This window comes from Struthio camelus, chromosome 11 (assembly GCF_040807025.1).
Source record: "Struthio camelus isolate bStrCam1 chromosome 11, bStrCam1.hap1, whole genome shotgun sequence".
In the NCBI taxonomy this organism is placed as follows: Eukaryota; Metazoa; Chordata; class Aves; order Struthioniformes; family Struthionidae; genus Struthio; species Struthio camelus.
In genome coordinates this window covers 15357919-15378238 of record NC_090952.1, presented here as the reverse complement: position 1 = coordinate 15378238, position 20320 = coordinate 15357919, and positions in this window count along the sequence as shown.

Here is a 20320-nt window from a genome sequence, read left to right as displayed (position 1 = left end):
ACTGACATAAAGCCTGAGTTATAAAAAAAAAAAAAAAAGCTCATTTTTTTCCCCTAAGACTTCAACGCAGATACTGCATTGCAGTGCTCTCCTGGACTTTGTGGCATAAATTATGCCTAGCTACTTCCCCCACCTCAGTTTGCAAGTGAGCACCTCTCACTTCTACATAAGACTGTATTATGCTGGAAAAAGAACAGACATGCTTGTAAAGCTGTGATTTCAGAAAGAAACCTGTAGATTCACACACTGCTTATCACCTTCTGTTTCCATCTCTTCCATGTAGAAGTGTATTAAGGTCATCAGCTAACTGAAGGGCACAGAAATATCAAGCTATTAGCACAAACATCAAGCACTTAGAATGTTGAAACCCTTCTGCGTTTCCCAACAGGGCCTTTTTTTTTCTCCAGTTGGAAAAAGGGATGTCAGGCCTTTAGTGGCAATAAATAAGTAAATAGATGATAAGCTGATTAGGATGCATACAGATTCTTTACTAGAAAGATTATGCATATATGCAGAATTGCTCTCATGCCTTGCACAATAGGAAAATGCCAAGCAGGAGGTACAAGGCAGAAAATCATAGATTGTTCCATTAAAGAAATTATGACGCAGGCCAAGAACAAAGTCATCCACTCAAATCAAATACTTTTTTAGAGGGCTTTATGAAGGAAAATAATTATCCATACTTCGCTGAAAAGTTTTACTAGTCATTAGCTTAAAAGCAATTACTTGCTTTCAGAGTTATTTGTAACTAAGTCTTAAAGTCTTGTTTCTTACCTTCAGTATCCTCCTTCAAATGATTGATCTACTCATAGATATTACAGTCAGGTGTTTCTGTAAGAGGAACATCTCCACCACTACCAATCAATCCCTGACACCTGGCTCTTGTCAATTTTCCTGGACTATGTGGAAGACACGAATGATGGGCTAGGAATAAAGAGCCTGAGAACTGATGATTCTGAAGACTTCTCTATTTTCTTCTCAAAGGAGATCTTCTCTCTCTCAACTCACAATTGCAAGGAACCTCTTGGTTCACTATTTCTCTCTTCTACTTCACTCTTCATTCACTACTTTTATTCACTACTAGTTCTTGCTTTGATCCTTCTCCTGAAATGTTCTTTATTGCATGCCTAAAGATTCTTACTGTTCGACTTCACAAGAAAAAACATAATTACCCTGTTGCAAATCTTGGCGGTATCTAGAAGATGTTATAGGTCAAACAACTGGTGCTAACTCCCAGTTCTCCAATGCATTAAAAATAGATTGCATATTTAATTTTTAAGGCCTGTTCCACCCATCAAAGCTTCCTGTTCAACCATTGTTCTGACAGTGGTACCAACTTTTATGTCCTGCTATTTCAGTTTCTTTGGAGTATTGGTATTTTTCCTCCCATGCATAGGAAGAGTCTCCCCATCAAAATCCAGAAGTCATCTAAAGATGTATGTTGTAATACCTACAAAACCCTTGATACAGTGAGCGTGCTTGGATTGTTGCACCTATCACCTTTTGTCTGTTACTGCACTAGTAATGTACATATATGTTTTGACACTGATCGTACACTCACTGAACGCTATCTTGGGAGTTTTGGGACTTCTTTGTTTCTGAATTACCTTACTTTCACAATAAGACTCTGTCCTCTAGTTAATGCAGCTAGGAACTGCTGTGGCATTTGATCAGCGATAAACCATAATTATAAATCCATTACTACCTTTTAAATCTTGCCTCTGATTTGCCCAGACTTGTTCTGTCCTGACATTTTCTATAGACAGGGTAATAAACATGGCCTTATTTTCAGAAAGGTATTGTGCTGGAAAGTAGTAGGACTTCACCTTGCACGCATAGACAGTGGTTACTCCTCGGTGATTGCGATGGACCAAAAATAACGTTCCACTTTCTTCTGATAATGCTGCCTGATGTCCTGTCGTATGACCCTTGTATTTATAACTGCAATCTTTAATTTTCCCTGAATAACATAAAGACTGGTGGTGCTCTTGCTGTAAAGTATTGAACAAGCTTGGGCCTGCTTAGCTTCAGAGATCAGATGCTGTTAGGATACATGCTGGATAAGTACTGCCAAAATGTAAGTGACAAATAATTACATACTTGTTAACTACTGCTGTTAAAATGGAGAAGTTGCAGAGAAGTTGGAAATGAAAACACACCCTTATGGAGTTCCTATACTGGGACCTGACTGATCTGCTATACTGTCCCAAACTTAGATTGCAGGAACAAGCTTCATAATAAACGTAGAAATGACGTATGGAATATTTGTCTGTTGTAGCACAGAGATGTGTACAAATGGGAACAAAGTTTCCGTTGGTCCTTTGGTTGCTGGTCATGGCAAGTTCATGAGCCCAAGGTACTTTGCAAAGGCACAGCCATTCAGGCCAAAAATAAGTATATATTTAATATATATAAAGTTAAAACCAAATGTTGCTAGATATAAACAAAATTTCTTTGTGTGTCTTTCTGGTTATGAATGTCATCAGATTTTGGAATTTTCTCTTTCCTGAAAATTTTAATAGTTTGTTCTAACTTTGCCTCCACTCCAGCAAAAGTCCTTATAGCTTCCATAAGCACTTTACACGAGAGAGAGTTTTATACTGCAGGTCAGTATAGCATATTTCCTTTCTGGTAAACAAATCTCTTTACTTTTGCTTTATTAGATGCTGGTGATGTCTTCTGTTATGTAAATTAATTCAGCCACACAAATTAGTTCTAAGGCAAGTGGACCCACTTGTACAGTTTGACTCCATTGCAGCAGCCATCCACATCAACTATAGAATTGCCTCAGTGTTATGAATGAATTTTCTGAACAAAAGATCCATCACTCATTTTACAAACAGTAGATAAAGAAGGTCTCTAGTGGGTGGAATGGAAATAATCCAGCTAGAGCTCAACCCTGCTGCAACTCCTGCTCTTTCTGGTTAAAATGAATATACAGGAAAATTTGGAGGGTCCTCTTCAATATTTGTCTGAATATGCTACAATAAACTTGTCAGAAGTAAAGAACTTTAAAAGAGAAGAAAACGTGGAATGGTATTTGGAAAGTGACAAAGATAGGTGTTCCAGAAAAATAACCGATTTTTTATAGTGCCATTTTATCAGTGTGTTGGTCTGACTAACACAGAAAAAAGCCTGTCTTTGGTTGTTCAGAGACTCTGCTCTGAAAAGCAGAGAGAATAACGCAAGCATTTTCATCAGAGTGAGTGAGCCCAGGGAGTGGTAACACATACGGAAGTGGATATCATGTCTTCAAACATATTCACAAGCATGTGGTTGTTAGCAGGTAGACAATTACACTTACAGTGATTCATTGGATTCCTGGACTAAGACTCCGGCTTCTGTCTGAAAGCAAATGTTTTTCATTCCTGTGTTTAACATGGGAATGGAATAGAGCAAATGGCTGTGAAGTTATTAAAAAGTTATTCAAGTTTTATGCAACCACAATATTTCATTTTAAGAATAAACTGACTTTGGAAACATGATGAGTGTGATTGGTGAAAACCAATCACAAACTACCTTCTAATATTCTTGAGACTCATAGATAGTTTCCCTGTATCTCATCTCATTCCTATAGGAAACTAAGGGGATTGTGTATAGCTGAGTAGACACGTCATGCTGTACGAAAACTTTACCTTGACAGTCCTTTATTATAACTGATTTGCCAGAAGTTTGGGAAAGGTAAGGGGGTGAATTATCTCTTTGTTTAAGCAGAAGAGAATACTAAAGTGTCTCCCTTTTGTTCATACAAGTGAATTGGGTACCGAAGCATACTGAAGATTAAGTCTATTAGGTTGACTTCAGACAAACTGAAAAAAGGTAAAATATTGCTAAAGCCCAGTGCCTAACACAGTTTTGTATGGCTGTTTGTATATTTTTCATATCACCTCACTGAAACAGTGCTCTATTCCAATGATTAGACTTCAAGGTCAATGTATTTACTGTCTGCAGGCTTAGTAAACTTTCCTGCATAGGCTTCTGTTGGAAGCATACCGTCAAAGTTTCTTTCAATACCATCATTGCTATTCATTTTAAAATCGCAACTCCCATTCTGGAGTACTATTTGAAAATGTCAGTGATCCAGTCAAGATGACAGGTACACAGCTAGCACTTGCAAAAAAACCAAAAGTTGCTAACATGTACCATCAAATAATTTCAAATATGATTTTTTTTTTCTGTTTACTGAGTCATTTGAGAAAAGTTGACTAATGAATGGGCTAGGGTAAAGCACTGAAAAAGCAGGAATTAGTAGAAGATTAATTAAAGAATTAAAAAAGCCTCTGGGGCTTGAAAACAGGAGTAAAATGTTGTTACTTCAAGTGTTATTGCTTCAGACTTTGAGTCTTCTGTTTAAGTCAGTTGATGAAAGGAAATGGAACCCTTCTGCACTGAGAATCGTTAAATACTTGATAGCAGTTCAAACAAAAATGTGGTTTACGTTTTGAGGAGGCAAATGAGGAATGCGAATATCATACAACTGAAAGTTATAATTCACAGACAACAAAGAAGTACTACCTTAGTGGTGTATACCCCATTCATGGATCAAGACTCTGTTGTGCTGCTTTGCACACAGAAAGCAGAAAGATTGCTCCTTCCTCAAAGGACAAGTAGAAAATGTATACAGTCAGAGAGGAGGTGATGATGATAGGCTTTTGTAGGCCTTTTTCGTGGGCTTTGTCAGTTTTGTGCATTGTAAGTTAAGGCTATAGGCCTACGTTAGGCCAAAAGGAGATGTCAAAGGAAGAATGACAGAAAAAGGTCATAACTAGAATATTATGAACTAGTCACCCTTGGCAGTCAGACTGACAGCACATAAGGTCCAACTGCAGGGTAATATAATAATAGCAAAGTTTTGTCTGTCAGAAACAAGGTGATAAAATTAGCTTCATGTGCTTACCAAAATTATGATAATGCAGCTAAATATGAGGGATTAGATGACAACAGGTGTCCCTCTGGAATGGAGCTTAGTTCACGTTGTTTCTGCAGGTTCAGTGAGACTCAGTTTAAACATACTAAGCTTGAGAAAGATTTTTCTTTGTGTAAAAGGCCACCTCTTAGAGTGTTCTAATCTTTTAACATAGGCACATTTGATTAAAATGCCTTTCAGTCTGGTAATTTTATGAAACTATAATTACACTGTATTTTCTTCACTTTCTGTCTAGTATTTTCTGTAAAGTTCTCTACCAACTAGTGCCTCAAAGTACTTAGTTACTTTAGGGCAGGGTTCTTCAATTTGTTTTGGCTTGCAGCTCATGCTTGGGTCAGCAAATTCCAAGTGCATATCTGATGCTAAATCCAAAACGTCCTGAGGAATGAAAAAAATATAGTGGCACGTACTCAGAGAGTCTTTAGAAATGCTGTTTCAGGACCAAGTTAATAGTTAGCTAGGTGAGCAGTATTGTGGAAGACCCTGTCATTATTGCCACCAAATTTGTTTTACTACCTTTCACTTGACTGAGTGCATATATGCAGACCTGAGGGCCGTCTCTCTGCTTTTTTTCTCCCAAATGAAGTGCCAACTCCTTCAATAGAATTTTTGAATCCACAGTAATAATGGAAACTGCATTAAAATTGCTACCTTACAGTGTGATGAACCCTTGCCAGGTTTTCCCAAAAAGACTATTATAAGGGTTTATTTAAAAAAACAAAATAATGAAAGCTAATTAGATCCAAATACGAGAGTTGTACTTTAGGGGCAACATGGTTTTAAAAATTTACCCCGAAGGTAATATTATTAGAGCATTCTGGCAGATTCAAATGCTTAACAGTGTGTTTTGGTTTTTGTTTTTGTTTTTAATTTAATAGTAATGGTGTTTGGATACTTTCTCTGCTGCTGCACTAGGGTAGCTCTTCAGGTAACTAGGAAAAATTGTCAAGTTACCATCTGATTTACTATATACAAAATGTATATATATATTTCTTTTTTTAAAACTAGGTTTCCTTTAAATACTTCTGTGCTACTTTGTGTTTTACTTTTAATAAATTTATTTGGTAGCAGAATAATAAACGTTATAACATCAGTAGAAGTAATTCTAAAATCTGATAATATATAATGAAGTTAATAGTTCCTGTATTGGGATTGCATGTATTAATAATTTGGAATAAAGGATAAGAAAATTTTCAGTAAGAAGGTAGAAGAAAGGACTGGGGTATCCATGGTATGTTGATGATCCATCTGCTACCAGTTATTCATATCTTTAGATGCCTTAATGTTTTTTAAAATATCACTTGTAATTGCCACCAGTAAATTTCTACTATGAAGGATCTTTATCCTGAAAACACTGATCTGTAAAGAGTGCTCTATAAATAATTGGATTTGTAAATTAGCTGAAATATCAACCCCACCCCCCCCAAGCTATGCATGAACTCTAATTTTCTTTTAACCACTTAAAACACTATCAGAGAACATGAATTTTCCAATGAGTCTCAGAGTTTCCTGTATGGAGTCAAAAGAGTAACAGGAAATCACGGCATCAGGAAAAATGGACTGGATTCCTCTAGCTGTGGGTGAAAAGAGTATTCTTGCAAGAAGCATCTTTAGATACTATTTTCTTAAATGAAGATCACCTTTTGAGTTCTACTTCAGCTGAACATAAAGCTGATCTAACTTTAAAGCTAGCCCTCCTCAGAGCAGGAGGTTGGACTGTGCAACCTCCGGGAGTCCCTTCCAGCCTCTTTGCCTCTTTTTTTTTACAATTTTGTGATACGTGGAAAAACAATTTCAGCTTCAGAATGTGAGTATTAGATCCTGCTTTTTTTTTCAATTGTTCTAATAAGTGTACTGATCCCTGTACAGTATGGTAATTGTACTTCCATTACCTGTGTTGGATTTTCTTATGAATAGCAAGAATTCACCTGTGCAAGAATTTTGCTAATCGGAACTGCATCTATTCAGGCTATTTAGTATCTCCCCGAGTACAGAAATAGGATTCAGTCTGCTTACAAAGGATAAAGTTGAGTGTTACTCTGAGGATGTAAATTCTCCATATTTGCTGCTATATTGGCTGACAAGCGTCTAATGAAATTTGAGCTTCTGGAAATTTTAGAAGTCTAAATCTGTACAACTTGAACGAAGGGACCAGGCTACATAACTCAATTTTGTGGTAGACTTGTAGACAGTAGTACCAGATACAAAAAATGGTACACACAAGCAGGTTAAATATACTATATAGATTCCATATATAAGTGACCCCCATTAATTCATGATAAAAATATTTTTCCTTAGGGGCTTATGAGCGTCAGTGTCTCATTTTAAATGTAACAGTTAATGGAATTCAGTCCTTTTTTGTAAAACTAGCAAAGAAATGTAAAACTTTTTTCCATATTACTATGTTTTAAATGGTCAAAATAGAAGCTTATATGGGAATGAAACTAGCTCAGAGGATTTACAAATCAGGAGCTAATACTACTTTTAGTGCATATTAACAAGAAATCTTCTTATACTGTATTCGACTGCACATCATAGTAAAACCTGGCTTTTTTATTACCCCTCAGCAAAAATTTAAACAATGGCAGAGTTTCACAAAACTCAGCACCTTTACAAAGATTAAATTTGCTATTTGAATTTTAAAGCCAATAGCTCCAACACTTGTGATATACTGCAACTTAAAAAAAAAAATCCCTTTTTATACAGTTTCTGTAGGAAAGCTGCTCAGAATAAAAACGTAGCAGCTTCCTCAAGCTGTACAGATTTGGACTTCTAAAATTTCCAGAAGCTCAAATACCAGCATCTAAAACAAGTAAACTGTCAAAGGAATAGAAGGAAAGAGGTAAGAGGTAATAATTAATTTGGTTAGTCAAACTGTAAATGGACAGGTGGAATATAATTAGTTTCAAACCCAAAGGCTCGGTTTGGTTGTGTTCTAGAGAACTCAGTCCTCAGTAGGAGTTGTGACATGTTCAGATTATAGAAAGTAATATCAGCTATATCTTGTTTTATGAAGAATTCTGTAAGTTAACTAAGGACAATTTTAACTTTTATTAGCTCTAATTTCCACTAAAAGTTGTGTTTGCTTACATTAATAATGAGGTAATGCAAGATATTTGGTCCAAAGCATATGGGGAAGGAGATGAAATACCTTGACCTTATTAAGATTATGTACATGTCAGGATAAAAAAGAATGCCGTATAAACGCAGCAGAGGACATCCTTGTATGCAACAAGAAGTTTGTTTGCCTGGTGAGTGGTCACCGATTAAATCAGTTAATCTAGCTATTCTAAGAGTCATTGGGTGTTCAGTGTTAAAACAATTGTTCCCATGTGTGTGCTAGCCTCTGCTTGTGGGGTAGGCAAATGGAAGAGACCTGCTATTCCTTTTTCCTGAATATGTGTGCCCCTGAGAGGGTTACCCCGAAAATATTATGAGACTCCCTGAAAAAAAGGAAAAGTGTAAATACTGTTCCCAGAAGCAATCATGATTTTGTTTATGCACTGTGTTTATGCACGTTTTATGTCATCAAAATCTATGTTTTAAGATCCAATTAGCCATACTGTGCTTTTATGATTGCAGCTAGTCTTCTGCTCTCCACTGAGTTCCCCACTTTTCTGTCTGAGAACTACCATCCTGTAACATCCTCTTACAAGTTAACAAAATTACATTCCCCACTATTTGCATTAAACTGTTTATAAAAGCCTACTGATCAGTCACTAGTCTTAGTACAGTAGTCGCTAGCATAAGTATAAACTACTTATAAGCTTTTCTCTGAGTTAATCTTTACACAAAGACTGTCTGTTGCTATAGACAAGGGCTTGTCTCCTAAGCGTTTCCTCCTCTCATGCTATTGTTGCCCAGTTACTCAAGAGAATAGGTAGATCTGTCAGTCTGAACAGAGACTCTTGCTGGACAAATTCCGCGGTCTTACTATGGCAAAATTAGTTTTGTTTACTGGCAGGCATTTATTGCTTTTAGTAAAGTGCTGTAAATTTTAAAGTATTTTTTTAATGCCCAGATTTGCAGTGATCTTAGGAGTGGGGTGTTATATGCAGGTGTTGATGTTACAGATGGATAAGCCACCTGTCACCACCGCCACTGAGTTCAGAACTCATTTGTTGTAGGCATGGGAAGTGGCCATAGAAATGACATTCTGGTTTCACAGTGGTCTTCATGCAGCAGCAAGCACACTACCAGAGATTTCAGAAGAAATCAGTGTCTAGCTTGCCCTCCTAGATTTCTTTTGAGTCATTCCCTTGCTCTGACAGATTCTGAAGTCCTGCAAAGTGGCTAGTAAACATTGGAAGAATGCTACTGTATGCTCTGCATGCAACAGAACTATAACATTTTTTTAAATGTCCTGCAAAGATAAGACTTATTATTGGTAAAAACATAGAACTTGTACCAATTTTAGTTTCATCAAGAAAGATAGCTCCGTTGTTTTTGGCGATGGTGTTCACATTCTGTTTTCCTTGCAGTTTCCAACCTGTATGAAAATTGAGAGATGTGAAATGTTGATACAAGTCCATTATGACATCCATGAGTGAATCCATTAGCAGGAGCGGAATATGCCCCTTCCTCATCTCTACAAATACATGGGGCTGAGTTCCTAAGATACAAGGGATAGCAAATACAATGAGAGCTGGTCAGAAATCTATCCTTTTAATGGAGAAATTACTTCTTAACAAATGTAGATTTTGGTCAAGTATGTTTATTAAAACGCATCTTGATGGGAAAACCCTATTTCTTTCCTTTCATCCATTTCAGTAGCAGTAAGAAAATGAGGATATTTTCTTCTTCCTCACCAGTAAACCTGCCTTTGGGAAACTTTTAGCGTGACATCTTTTGGAAAAAACATACATTATTTTTTACCTATTTATTTGATTCAATTTTATTATGTTTGACTTATTTTTTCATCATCTCAAAGTAGCTAGAGATTTTTGAGCCTTTGCTTATGTGACAGCTATCATTAATAATCCTATAATGCCTCAGTACGCTAAAATATCAAAGGTCCTTATTTCAATGTTGCTACTAATTTACACTGGCCTGAAAGATTGTATGATGTGGGTCAGAGAACAAATGGAGAAAGAAAAACAAAGTAGTTTCTTTTGTGTGAGTTTCTTTTGAGTTACAAATCCTAAAGAGTAAGGCACAGGTTATGTCAGGGACAGTCAAGGAGCGGCTGAGAATGGGCAAAATATCAAAAAGAGAGAAAAAAACTCCTTGAATAAAATAATCTGAATAGAGCCAAAAAGGACAGTGGATTTTGGAGATAGGTCAGATATTTGGGATATTCCCAAATAAATAGTCTCGGATAGGGGTATATACAGCTAGAGTAACCGATTCATGCTTCCCTGTTGGGATGTATTCTTATGGCAGAAAAATGCTTGAATGGTGAATAAATAATTTTTTTAGCTGACATGAATTTGTGCTAACAGTGTATGGATAGGACTTTTCAAGATTGTTTTTATTTCATTTAAAATCTTAACTTGGATTGAGGATGGATGTTAATTTTTATTTTTATATTAAGCGATCATCTAACTAAAAAAATTACTTAGATATTTTACATGTTTGCTCACAGAATAGTCAAAGCTTCAAAGTGTTTTTCTTTGCAAAAAATTGTCCTATAATATTTATTCAGTTTAAACTGAGTGAACTATTTCTTTTTAATGGTATATTCTATTCCTAAATAGTAACATTTAACAAATTCAGAAATTATTTCTTCCTTATTAAATAAATTTTCTTCTATACCTCTTATTTCATTTATCATTCATTTCAATTCTTGAAAGCCTAATTGATCCAAAACCCATGAAATCTACTGGAGTTTCAGTTGTGAGAAATATATGCAAGACACTATTTTCTACTCTGTTCCAACTGTGCTTTTCTCGTGCTTATTTTCTGTTCAGGTTTGAGTATTTAATAGGATTTCTGTCTATTTGCCATGCTGCTTTTTCTGGCATTTCTTATTTCCTCTGCTGGATTCTGCTCAGACGCCAGATCCCCATCCATTCAACACCTTCTCTCCAAATAATTGCATTTACAAGGGTCCAGAACTCCTGCATGCTAAATTGCATTTTACTCAAGCTGTATTTCTGGAGGGATGAGAGGAGGAAGAAATAAAACCTTTAGTGTCTCTCTTGAAAATCAATTTGAAAAATAAAACATACGTGATGCCAATAGCTATTTTGCACCTTCAGAACTCCATACACGTGCTGAGGCAGCTGTTTGCTGTAAACATCAGAGTCTGCATCTATTCTCATTCTATACTGCCTAAAAACTTTCTTGCATTTGCTAGTCTTTATTCTGGTGCCATGAAGCGAACTGGATCAGCAACATTAATCAGCCTCCCAGATACTTGAATTCCGTTAATTTTAGCTCTGTGATTCTTTTCATTTTCTTTTTCCCTAACAGTGATTTTACTCCAGCTGTTGCTGGTCAGTGAGAGAAGCCAAAATCTGCTGCTTTTGTGGCTCCCTTCCCTGTTGTCCAAGGTAGTTCATTCAGTTGGCTTTTGCTCTGGATATTGTTGGTGGTTACATCCCTGTTTCAAGAAAAATTGCTCTCCATAAGCTGTGATCAATTCAATTTTATGGTTGAACATCACCTGTTGGTCATAAACTATTGTCTTCTTTCCTTCATCTCACGCATAGAAGGAGGAAGGGAGATAAGAGGTGGAGTAGTGGAACAGCGGCAGAGAGAAGTTAAAGAAAAATGAGGCAATGGTGACAATTTTAACATTGTCTGTCTTTGCAGAGCCTTTTATGTTTAATTTTAGTTATATTTCAGACAGACTAGAGCTGACAATGGCTTCTCAGGTCCTTCAGTGGTGCTCTTTTTTTAAATCTTCGATGTCTTTTGACGGCAGGAGATGAGACTAGCATCTTTTTTCCTGCTTATGCGTGGTGCTTCCAGCACGGGTTTTTGCAGTGGTAGAAGGGAATGTGTTCTTGCTTTTCTTCCCTCCGTCTTCCCCAGTTCTGAAGTGCAGGATGAAGAGGGCATGCAAAATGAGGTTAAGCTGGGTAATATGCTTCTAATGAGCCAGCTTTGAATGCTGAACCCCCCAGCAGGCAAACATTCCCTGACTGGTGCACAGTGCTGCAGCATTTCCCCTGCCTGGGAATCCGATGCTGTTGGTTCCTGGTTTTCAAGGGTTGGATGAATTAACCAGAAGAATGCCAGTGGGAATGTCTTCCTTGTTAGAGGTCTTGTTTGTCCCCAAATTATAGACATCATCTCTTGCCTCTTTAAGAACTATTGACAAACTATGTCAACCTATTTAACTGACTTTGCTTTTCCAGTGTGGTCCAACAAGGACCCGCATCGCAGAAGTAGTCATTAGAATTCAGTGCTCAATAGGGGATTTTGTACTGCTGCACATCTTACATTTGTTTCTTTTTGCAAGTCTGGAAGAGTATGGTAGCTTTGAAAGAGCAGAATGTGAAAATTGTTTACAAAACACTTTTTCAGCTCTCAAAGTAATAAAATTAAGCAGAAGAAAAGTGATTGCTGGTTGCTGTTAATGCAAAATGTCCTTTTTATTAGAACTATTTTTAGTTAATAGCAAAACCACGTTTCAGTATGTATCTTTTTATGGGAGTCGGGCTTTGGCCATCATGAGTTCCTAGCATTTAACTGCTGGATAAGGTTTCTGTAATTATTTATTATCTTTTAAAGGATTTATTTTCCTCTGATATTCTTACAAATTTAGAAAATGACACCAAAGGTACATCAGGGCCAGAAGGAAAACCGTTATGACACCAAATTTAATGGAAACTCCTATCTCCCAAAGGACATGAAGGATGTCAGCCCCTACAGGAAGTATGTTAGGCCAAAATCCTCAAGACGTTTAGATCTGAAGCTTCTTGTCCAAAGATGCACGAGAGGCCAATAGCAGCATAAAGGAATGAAGTCTGAGGGGAACTCTCTAACCTCTAATCTACCTTTTCTTTGGAGTTCAGTTGATGTACCAACAACTGAATCCATGTCCACAAATCATATCTGGGAGCATCATTACTGAATACTGCTTATACTTCAGAATGTTTGCTTATAAATGTTGTGGTGTGCTGTTCCACTGAGACCGTGCTATCTTTTTGGCATAGTCTTTATGAAAAGGAAAAAAGTGCTTGCATCCTCAGTAAGACCAAGAAGCCCAAGAAAGGAAGAGCAGTGTGACATTTTGCGTGCTCTGTTGACCGTGCAAAAAGAAACAAGTATAAGTTTGTCCATTGCGTAAGTTCACAGGAGAGAAAAAGCATTCCTTTGCGCCTCTTGAATGGCTCAGTAATACAGTGCTGTCAGATCAAAAAGTTGCTTCTTAGCCCTGCAACATTTTGTTGCTAACATTGCACAATAAAAGGGTATGCCTGAGAAAACAAGACTAAAATGTCTAGATAGCTTTATATATACTTACAGTGTTAAAATGACTTCCTCCTCTTATCAGACACCTCTTTATACATTTAATTAAAATAGTCTATCACTGCTCTGATGTTAATGGTAGCTTGTGATGTAGCCTTTACCTTCCAATACATATCATCTTGTTTGTCAGCCAGAAATAACTAAAGGTATCCTTTAAACATAGCAGAAAATAGTGAACTGCATATCACCCCATCTGCAGAATACCCTTTCAGTCAAGTGCTTTCCAGAAACAAAATCAAAATGACAGATCTTCTCTTTCAAATCCTCAATCCTGATAAAGGCATGGCTTCTGTGAGGTTAAGTTCAAATAAAAAAAAAGAAAAAACTAACAGCCTTCAAACAAATAAATATGGGGCAAGGTCCTGGTTAGTAGAATTTAAGAGCAGATGATCTGGCTTATGATGTGTATGGTTAATGAGAGGGGTTTATAACAGGAAAAAGAAGATATCTTCTTGCAGATGTATTTTAGTGCTTTATTCTGTTGTTGATTCTCTCCTTCGGAGTAAGTAGAATCCCTGGATATAACAGGCTGAGCACAAGCAGGAGCTTTCCTGAATATGAAATTCATTTATCAGGGAGCCTTTTGTAGATTTTTTAAACCTGCATATTTCTGATGTTTGCAGAAGGGTCTTTTTGCTTTGAAACTCAAGACTGGATTCCTTTAGATCATATTTATTACTGCTTACATGCGCTGAGGTCAATAAAATGAAAGAGATCTAAAGCCAGAGTAAACCCTGTGTCAATAATTGGTGCAAATATATATCTAAAAGAAAGAAAACATGTTAGACAGGACTAGAGAGACAACTTATTCAGCAAGATTTAGGCATATATTTAAATTATCAACCCTACATTAAACTTCTTCCATGTTATGTTTAAGTATTGGTCTGGGGCCCAAAAATGTAAAACTGTTTTTACTTACGTGGTTTTGATAATTACGTGGAAGCTGTGATGCATCTGTTACTAACTGCTCCTAGAAAGGTAGTGCAGCTGTTCCTCTTAGCGTGAAACTTTTGGGAGACTATACAGTAGAAATATTTGGCAAGACTAAAGATTACCCACTCACAAAGTTATGCCACTGAAGTGCATTAGACTGCATTACAAAGTAAATTTTTAGGGGAAAAACAGATGTTGAAAATGTGTTGGTATGTTGCATTCTATCATGTCCAAAAAGATTTTTAAAAAGATAGAAAGTTCCTGCCTTAAATCTTAGAACTACAGTAAATTTTCTATTTGAATAGATAAAGTAATTCTGCTTTGCTGATGCCAGGCTGCTTCTACCAAATGCCAAAGCTGAAAGCCTTTAAATAGATTTTACAGGCTTTAACAAGCCCTGCAGGCTTCCCAGCTCAGTCAATAAGGATGGGATCTGTGATGATATATAGTGAATTACAGAGCCTAGGCTAGGAGAATTACATTTTGAAATCAGATCTTGCCAGAAGATTTATATAATTGATTATTGTTTAATGTTGTTACCTTCCTATATATAAAAAGGTACCTTACTGAATACGCTCAGGAGTTAATATTTCCTTCAAAAGTACACTTTTAAAGGCAGTTTGACTGTTCTTTGGAAGAGACAGGATTTTCCCTGTCAGAATGTTTTTGAAACATTCAGCATTGAAGAAATTCAGAATTTTTTTCTGGTGGAATTCAGTGAATACAATTGCATGGTCCTGTGCATTAATGTAGTCTGCATGGTCTCGGTAAAAGTGGTACAGTCTGAGCATGGGAAAAGGAGAGAGACATGCTGTGTAGTGACCAATTTGCAAATGGAAACTAAACTAGGAGTGAAAGAGAGCATCAGTGCTCATCTCTTGCTACAGAATGTGATGCAACAGGCACAGGGAGCCCAAGCTGCTATTCTGCCTCTCTGCATGGCAAGCTTACATCTGACAAGTGAATTTCTAGTTGCTAGTGCTCCTATGCTTTATTGGTACCAACCAAAGTGACCTCTCTGTATTCAGCTGCCATAGCTTTTGTACCCTGAGTTGCAAGGTTGTCTTTTATTGACTACAGCAGATACAACAAGTACTTCAAAAAGAAAGTTATTATGGAACTTATCTTCTGCCTTTTGCATATCAAAACCTGTGGATTTTTTTGGTTTTTTTGATTTTTTTTATTCATACAGATTTAGAAAGTTCTTACTGAAGAGAACACAATGTGTTCTGAGGCACGTTCCTTAAAATTAAGTTTTTAAAAGTAAATACAATGTTCTCTAAAGGGTGTCCGCTTTTATTGACACTGTGTTTATGCAAAATGAGCTTGCCTGTTCTTTCCCCTGGTACTGGGAAGATTTGAACATTCGGATCTTTTGTACAAGCATTACTGTGTCTCTAGATGTATTCTTACACTGAAGTGTGTGAGGGAGAATGGATAACTTTGGCCTTGCTACTGCAAAGCCCGTTGAGGTTGGTAGGAATTTTTCTGTCAATTCAGATTCAAAGTTTTTGTGCCAATTTGACTGCAAGTGGAATGCTTAATATTTTCAGAAAAAATTGAGTGGCAGAGATTGACATTATACCTGTATTACAAATATGCTCTATGTGCACCATGTAAAAATAATGCAGAAGTAATATGTTCCAAAATGGAGTTCAAAGAGAAAATGAAAACATGATCTACACATGATCAAAAACCCAGTCTTTTAATTTTCTGGAGTACTTTTTCTGATCTTGTACCAAATTTCCTCTCAGTACATGTTAATCATAAAGTAATCTTGTGCTGGGTGTGAGTTTGGTGAAGTGGGGACAAAAGAAATGTAGAGGTGCATATATGATTAAAAAAAGAAGAGAGAGAAAACTTAAGCATTAACAATTGTTTGGGCAGCTAGAACTAAAAAAGGAAGAGTTTTGATCTATAAATGTTTTTAAAACCAAATCCTATAAGCCAGTTTGGACTCACCTGTCATAAAGGAAACTACTATGCAATTCTAAATGAAATTGTTTGTTTGAAGGAAGTGGGTGGGAAAAAGGTGTTAGAAAACACTGAAACAAAATCAACACATAAAAGAAATATTAATTATCTTTTTTGTTGCTGTTTTTAGTACATTGCCAGGCAAAACAAATCTTTTCATTGTTGATAAGATTCTGCCACAATATATTCATGTCCATAATCTATATCTCCTAAAGAGCTTTCCATTCTTCTGGAAAAGCTAGCAGAAACTCTTCAACATCGCTTGCAGTGTGATTTAAGGGCATACATTGTGATAACTAATTAACAAACTCAATTGCGTATCAGATGCTGCTAAACTGAGACTGATATTTCCCTGATTTCTTTGGATAGAGCAAAATAAATCTTCCGTTTGTTTTATATAGACCATTGATCAAGTGTGATTTCACCACACAAAAAAAGTTAAGATAGGGATTCAAAGCGTTTCTTCCCTTAGATACAGTTCACATAAATAATTCTTAGGGAGCTGACAGTTCCTTACAGAATTGGACCCTAAGTACGATTATGGCAACTACTGCTTCGTATGGTGATGAGGATGTACAAAATGGTTATTGTCTAAATAAACTCTGAAAGCAGATATCTGACAGACTGCTATCTCAAAACACTGTTTTTTTAGTTTTAGCTAGCTGCCTCACGTTCCACTTCTTTTAACTAATTGTCATATACCATTATTTGAAAACAGTATGGGTTATGATCTGCTGTTACTTACACTGGATACTATCTGGCAATGTTAACTTTGCTACTTTACTTGGAAGACAGCAAAAAAAGTTAGCCCTGCCAGTCCACGGAGTTATGTACATTAACAACGGCAAGGAATTTAATGGATGATTACAGATTTGTTCTAATGCCGCAGTAATTTATGAATGACAGGGCAAAACCTCTTGAAAGGCTCTTCCTTGTCCTGGGAAAAGTGAGGATGAAACTGTAGGTAAAGAGTAAAAGACTGGTTAAATTACCACTGCACCTAAATGTCTTTTCTCTCAGTCTGTTGGCATGCAGTGTATTGCAAAGAGGTAAGAGCTGCTGCCTTCTAGTTTGATGTTATTTTGTACTCCTCTGCTGATTTGCAGTGTGACTCTGTAATAACGTTGGGGTAGGAGAGGTTGTGCCTCGTAACACTGCTAAAATTCTTTGGAGATATTACTGCCATTATAGTTGAGGTAAATTCAGTGAATATGATGCACTTAAATTCCCAAGAAGCATTTTATGAAGTATTTTAATCTGATATTTCTGGCTTAGTTGTAATGCCATTGAATATGAGAAAAACAAGGTGCCGGATTTAAGCAAAAGAAGAAAATTACCTCTATTAGTGGAGGCCTTACCGAACTATTTGAGCATCTGACACTCACATACACGAGGGTAGTCTTGAGGGTTGTGCCCTGTTATAACTATTCTATCCCAACTACCTTCCAGTCTAAAGATTCTTGATGAAGAATGTTATCTCTTACAGTAGATTATATTCTTGTCTTCACAGTTCAGCTGTGTTTTTTCTGTCACAAGTTCCCAAGTTATCGTGGTAACACTACAAATCATATATCACAGAAATTCAGAAAAATGAATACATTCTAGTCACAACACAGTTCACACTTTGTAATTTGTAGGTAGCTGTAGGTTTCACCAGTATAAAATGGTACTTACATGTAAATGGATTGCAAAATTGGGAAGCAAGTATCAGGAACCGATGAAATACACCTCAGTCCTCTGTTCATTTGATGGAATTCTGTCATTCTGTTTCTACTGCTCTCATTGAAAATTCAGCTTTGAAAACAAGGGTTTTTTTTTTGCTTTTTAATAAATCTTGATCTGTACTCAAAGTCTTTGTAACTTACAGTGTCATAGAAAGGAAGATTAGTTTTTCTAAGAAACTACTGAATTTAATATGAGTTGTACTGATATCACTGGAGATGTGAAATGTCTGTGTGTCTCTTATGGCAGCACCTTCTACTTAGTATTCCTGAAACTTTTTTTAAATTATCTCTTCTTAGTTGCATACGTCTACCAGAACGTGACTATCTGAGGCTGTGGCTGCCTCAAGTTAATTTTTTAGTGTAGTGTAGCCAGTTCGAGGTCAGGCCAAAGGAAGACACATTGTTTTGCCTCTTCAAAATGAAACAGGAAGTGTGGCAGTCTTATCTTTAGCAGCTTTAACCGCCTACTGTGTTTCGGGGCTCGGCCTTGAATACTGTGGTTACCTATATTTACCTAAGATGCTATCTTTAAAAATGTGTGGATTTAGATGGTCAGACTTCTTACAGATCAGCAGCCACACAATTCAGGAGCCTAAAGTTGCAATTTTGGGCTGCTGTGGAGCACGCTGCAGCAAGCTCATGAAATGAAATGAGGACATCTTCTGGTGACTTTGTCTCCCCTGTTTCTGTCAGACATTGTGAAGGAGCCGAATGAGAAAGAGTGCTGAGAAGACAGTCTGACTTGGCCAAGGATCCAGGTGTAGATCAGGCTGGGACTGGCTGACCTAGGGAACTGCAACTGACTGTTTGTAGGTATGTAACCGGGAGTTGGGAAACAAGGTTAGGAATAGAGACTAAGACCGGAAAGGATTTGGGGAAGAGGAATGAAGAAAACTGCTAGGCTGAATATGACAAGGTAAGAGGGTATCATGCTTGAGATTCAGGATTTCAGGAGAGAAATAAAAAGAGTAATCTATGTCTCAGAGTCCAGTTCTTTTGGAAGCTAGAGACAGAACTCAGATTTTCTCAGACAATTCCTTTGCTGTCCACCAAGTTATGAAACCAGTGACAGAGTAGACCTCTTGATGTTTATTCACATAGAGAGTTACAACTTACTGTTGTTGTCATTAGTTTAAATAGCAGAAATCCACAAAGCGTCTCTAGAAGTTCAGACTGATTTATGAACCGCAATTTATGAAACATTGTCCCAAAGGACTGAACGTTTTTTTGTTGGATGTTATTTTTCTTTCTTTTTTTTAATCACTCATTAGAATACTTATGTTTAAACACAGTGAGATTTCACAGACATGTTCATGAGAACTGGGGTTGCCAGCAGCTATGTACTCTTTTATATAACACAAAATTACAAGATGATGGATTATGTTTTAATTAATTTGATTCTCATTCCCTCCTTTATCTGAGGTTCGTGGTCTAACAGTTCATGATTCAGAAGAAACTTTGGATTTCTTTCGCAACCTCCACCCCTCTTCACTTCAGCCTTCTGTTTCATTTAGTTTCTGTATGGGAGATTACATTGTGAGATCAGGATTATAATTTGACATATGTGATACCAAATGGCAGGGAGTCATACTCAGATCTTCAAGAACTGAGAAAATCTTGCATTTCTGTCAAGAATGCATCACTGTGTCTTTACACCACTCTGTATATGAACCTTCTCTGTGCTGTGGGTTATCATGATTGCTAAGTGGTTGTTTCCTTATAATAATATTGACTTCCTGCATTTCACAGTTCAGCTGCAAGATAGCTGGAATATACTGCACAATGAAATAAAGCTTACACTGTGAACTTAGAACACACCCTTCTGGGATATGTCATCTTTGACATAATATCTTTAGTTGCACAGATGATATAAAATGTGGGCTAAATAATATTTAATCCTTACTGGTAGTAGTAAACCATTTATTAACACAAACAATACCTCTACAGTGATATGAATGAGATGACCTCTCACTGTCCTTTCCAAACCTTTTGTTAGGAATCTGAGGTTGAGGACATCTGCAGCTCAGAGCCAAAGAACACAACAGGTCTTCAGTACCTGAGGGTCTGCTCACCACTATTGCATTTTACTTAAAACAATTGTGGTTCGATACGAAAACTTATGAGATGGCACTGGCAATGGCACTGAAATACTGCAAAGGAATCTTCCAGGAGTCTGCTAATTTGAACTGTTGTTTGCTTTGTCCTCCCTTCTGAGTGGGCTGTTAAAATAAATGTGTTTTTTTAAATTTATTGCAGTAGTTCCTCTGCAGAGAGTAGCTCTCTCATCAGCGCTCCTAAACCAATCTGCAAACCTCTGCGCTATTGCTAAGCACATAATAGC